The 4988-nt window shown below is 40.7% G+C and overlaps 1 pseudogene; it reads left to right on the top strand.

The window, feature by feature from the left end:
* Positions 1-844: 844 nt before the first annotated feature.
* LOC114634704 lies at positions 845-1220 on the top strand (annotated as a pseudogene).
* Positions 1221-4988: the final 3768 nt, after the last annotated feature.

The following is a 4988-nucleotide window of genomic DNA, read 5'->3' as shown; positions in this document are numbered from 1 at the left end:
ATATTAAACTTTGTGAAAAACCTTTCCTTTCTCTATTTGATATGATCACATGATTTTTTTCTTCAAGTCTATGTTCTAATTGCATTTATTGATTTATGTTACATTGAACCAACTTTTCATCCCTGGGTTGACGCTAACCTGATTGTGGTGCATGATCCTCTCTGTGTTCTTGAATTTCATTTGCAGGTATTTTGTTGAAAAAAATTAATCCTAGTCTTCAGGGAAATGGTCTATATTTTTCATTTTTGTTCTTGCCTGGTTGTGGTGTGGTTTGGTACTGTTCCTTTTTAGACTGTTTTGTGGAATGATTTTTGGGATATTTGTGTCAGCTCTCTTGTTACTACCTAAAATGACAGTGAGTTGCTTGCTCTCTACACAACAGTGAGATCAGAATGATGGTCAATGAACTTAAACCAACTAACTTCCTAAATTCTTACAAAGACAGCCCCCATCCTTCTTAACCTAGTGACCCCATTTCTGGGAACTCACACATTGCCTCTTTGCATTGTATTTCAACAAATTCTGCCTTTTTATTCCCTTGGTGAATTATTTTACTCCCTTGTGTCACCATTTCACATGGCAGGAGAAGGTAGGGGAAGAAGTCAGACTATGCAGCAGAGAGCATTCTGAGTACGCTCAGCCAGAAACATAAGTGAACACATCTGTGTCTTTCCACAATGTCAGAGTTTACTGAGAAACAATAAATTCACAAGGCTTATCAGTTTCAATGGCATCCATGTTTTGTATAATCCCTCCTATCTTAGAAACACAACTGGGACAAATGCAGACTGTTTATTCCAATCTTTTAAAAAATGTATTTATGAGATATGTGCTGGAAGCCAAGATGTTGGGTTCCAAGTATAAGCCTATTCTCTGGCCACTATCCCCAGTACCCTCAACCCAGCAGAGAACAGTGAGTCTCTGGAGACCTGAAAGACACTTGATCATAAGAGCCTGTCTTAGGGAATATCTGCTTCAGTCCAATGACCCCCAAACACCAAAAGCACAACCAAGATCCTGCCTTGATTTGCTGGACCTATGCAAGGCCAGCAGAAGTTTGCCCTATTTTCAGACCCACTCACAAGAGCTCACTTTTAGGAGTTGGGGCAGCATCTGGGCCCCTCATCTCCTGGTATTATGTTTTCAAAATAGATAAGGGCAGAAAGGAAAGACTTATCCAGGAAGGAAAATTGGAACAAACATTTAACCTCTTCTATTAACTTTTTGGCAGGATTGACTCTATTCTTGCATAAATCTTCTACTAATCACTGAAAAAAAGATGTACTTTATGTGCACAAATGTTTGCCTATATGTATGTATGTGTATTACATGTGTGCCTGGTGCCAGCAGAGGACAGAAGAGAGGAGTGGCAAAGGACTCTTCAACAGCAACCTGTTACAATGTAACCAAAGATGCCATTATATCTAGATTGTCTCCGGTGGCCACTTTAACACGATATATGGAATACACTTTGAGTTAATTGGCTTTTATAGCCTCTCAGTGTCTGGGAATTATAGATTAACTCTGATTTTTGCCTTTGTAAAGAATCTGTGAATATATTCTTTCTTTCATTTTTCTTTCTTCTGTTTTTTTTTTTCCAAGACAAGGCCTCACTATATAAACCAAGTCAACCTTGAACTCACAGAAACCTGTCTCCAGGGATTAAAGGCATGCATCACCCACCATAGATAGCTAAATGATTCATTTTAATTTTATGTGCATGTGCATGTCCCTGAGTACATGTATGTACTACTATGTGTGGATTCCCACAGGGGCCAGAAGAGGACACTGAATCCCTTGCAGCTGGAGTGACTGGTGAGCCTCCCAATTTAGGTGCTGGGGACTGAACTTAAGTCCTCAGAAAGAACATCTTGTGTTTTTACCCATGAAGCCGTATCTTCAGCCTCTTATTTTCTTCTTTCAGTGAGAGACAATGAACAGATGCCTCAATATCTCTTTAAACCCCGGAGCTCTATCACCTGTGCCCGGGTGCTTGGCTGTCTGTCTTTGGAGGCTCTTCAGTCGAAAGCCAGTGTTCTCAGCACTGCTGAGCAGAGTTTTAGTGTATGTCAAACACCATTCTCAGATCTCTGAAGTGTGTTTAGATGGAAACAGTACTGGACTCATTCAGTTTGGTGTCAGAAAGTGAAACTGGGGCAGGTGAGAGCCAGATAAACACAGCTTCAAGGTCCAAGGGAAAGAAAATTTCTACATAGACCACCATCCACCGGAATAGTGCCATCAGGAGGTGGTGCCATCAGGAGGTGGTGAGCATCTAGTTGGTAGAACCAGTGTTCATCAGTTTCTGGTTTGTACTCATCTAATCTCCTCTAGTCAGCTGTAACTGAAAGTGTGTAATGCTGGTGTTGTTGGAACTTTTAGAGCAAGGGGGCGGGGGGAGGCAGCGGTAGTGTGCCTCATTGGTAAGAGGAACAAATAAAGAGGTACTGTGATCTGAGATCCACCTTCATGGGACTGACATGAACATTGATTTTAAATAGAGGAAGAAGATCTGGGGCAGGAGGAGGAGGTTTTTACATAACCAGTCCTGGTCTAGGTGTGCTGTTGATGTTGTCTCAGCTTTGGAGGAACGGTACGTGTTGGAGATTTGTTCCAATGCTTTGAATTAATCTGGCCCCCAAAATTGGCAATCTGCATGTCCAAATGCTGAAGGTCTTTGTCAATGGCTGGGCAGGTAGACCGAGGAAGGACCTTTAGATTTGTGCAGGCTAGGAACGGGGAGAAAGGAAGACAGAGAATCACCATGACTTGAAAGAGAAGGATGGGATGTAAGAGCTACAGGAGCCACTGGCCACATCCCTGATTGAGCCTGGGGTAGCAGGGGAAGGAGTCTCAGGAGTACTGGAGGGGAGCATTTGTTAGCAGGGTAAGGTTTAAGAGTGTCCAGCCTTTCACCTAGTCGAGGCATCTCCAGACTGCTCCCGGGAAAGGTGTGTCCCTGCAACCCACTGGGAGCCAAAGCAGTGTAGCTAAATTCATCCCTACCTGAACACCTCTGAGATGATTTTGTCTGCTCCAGCATCTGGCCATAGCCACATGGATACCTTCTCTCACCTTAGACTTTTGTTCTTCCAGGAACCCAAAGCGAATGCAGATTTAGGTCAGTCAGTGACTTGTCTCTGTGCTTTCAACCTGGAAGGGGGTTGAGGTAGGTTTGGTAGACCAGCCAAACAGAGGTCTGAGCTCATGTAGAGTAGGCAAGTACAGAATAAGGGCAGAGATGCCAGGCCTTCATTTACCTTGTGGACTTGGGTAAGGAGTCTGTACTTCTTAGCAAAAACAGCGTGATGGCTATTGTTGGGGTTGAGGAACTGCTACACAAGCCATACAAACACTGATCTCAGTTAAGCAAAAATAGTTATTGAAGGTACACCAAGACTGATGGATCAGAACCATAAAAAAAGACCCAGGAGCCTAACTGTGGTACCAGTCTGCTCTTAGGGCAGGGTTTTTATAGGAAAAACCAAATTCAGTAGTTCAGAAGGCAAGGATGGAGGCAGGACTACATTTTGGCTGACTTTTAACCTGACTGATCCTAAGTGAGGTAAGAGGGGTGGGGGATGGGTGATGAGCAGGGGAGTTTCAGAGCATTGAGATAGCAGCATAAGTAATACGGCCATAGTATTGTTACCTTTTAGGAGACGTTTTCAGCGTTAGCTATGGATAATTACTTCTAGGAAGTGCAGTCTGAGAACCTGAACTTAATTTCACCTTATGAGCAAAATGGAGACTGAATACAAAATGGCCATAGTTATGTTAAAAGAAGCAGGCCTCGAGAGCTATTCTTGGTTGTCAACTTGTCTGTATCTAGAATGAACTAAAAACCAAAAATAAAAAAATTTATTTTAAAAAAAATAGAGAAAGAAAGAAACGGAAAAAGAAATGGAAAAATGCCAAGCACATTTGTTTTGTGAGGATTTTTTTTTTTTTAATAAAGTTGTTTGAAGTGGGAAGGCTTTTTTTTTTTTTTGGAAGACCCATTTTTAATCCAGATCTTCTTAGTCAGGAAGACCCACCTTTAACCTGGACCACATCTTCTGCTGGCATGGTCCTGACATGAGAGGACATGGAAGAAAGAAGTTCTCTTTCTTCGACTGCTTGCTTTCATAATTCTGGCAAGTCAATTCTGTCACTGGCATTAGAACCTACTTCTTTTTTTTTTTTTTCGGTTTTTCGAGACATGGTTTCTCTGTGTAGCCCTGGCTGTCCTGGAACTCACTCTGTAGACCAGGCTGGCCTTGAAGAACCTACTTCTTTAGGATTCCAATGTATACTGAAGACCAGGTGAGACATCGTGTACTGAACAACCACTGAATTCTTGGGCCTTCTGTTAGTAGACAGCTATCATTGCACTAGTGGGACTGTAGCCTGTAAGTCATTCTAATAAATTCATATATATGTGTGTGTATGTATAAATTATAAATTATACGTATAAATTATATGTATATATCATATATGTATATGTATAAATTATATGTATAAATGTATAAATATATGTATAAATATATATGTATAATTATATGTATAAATTATATGTATAAGTGTATAAATTATATGCATAAATTATATGTATATATATATATCATATATGCATGTATATATGACAGATAGACATGGGTAGATGATAGATATAGAGATTCATTCTATAAGCTCTAGAAAACCTCAACTAATACAAGCAGCTTCTAAGTTACTGACTTAACCATATTTCCCAATCATTAGCTATCTGAAGAAGAAGCAGACCATATGAATATACTAGGCTTAGATTGTGTAGTGTATGAAAAATAGAAAATATCCAGGTGTTGGAGACATATGCCCAGCACTTGGGAAGCAGAGGCAAGTGGATCTCTGAATTCAAGACCAGCCTCGTCTACAGAGCAAGTTCCAGGATAGCCAGGGCTACACAGAGAAACCCTGTCTTCAAAAACAAAAAACAAAACAAACAAACAAAAAACAGAAAGAGAGAGAGA

Source organism: Grammomys surdaster, unplaced genomic scaffold (genome assembly GCF_004785775.1).
Source record: "Grammomys surdaster isolate TR1022 unplaced genomic scaffold, NIH_TR_1.0 1057, whole genome shotgun sequence".
Classification (NCBI taxonomy): Eukaryota; Metazoa; Chordata; class Mammalia; order Rodentia; family Muridae; genus Grammomys; species Grammomys surdaster.
The sequence above is the reverse complement of the archived record's forward strand: the minus strand, read 5'-3'. Positions and strand labels throughout refer to the sequence as shown.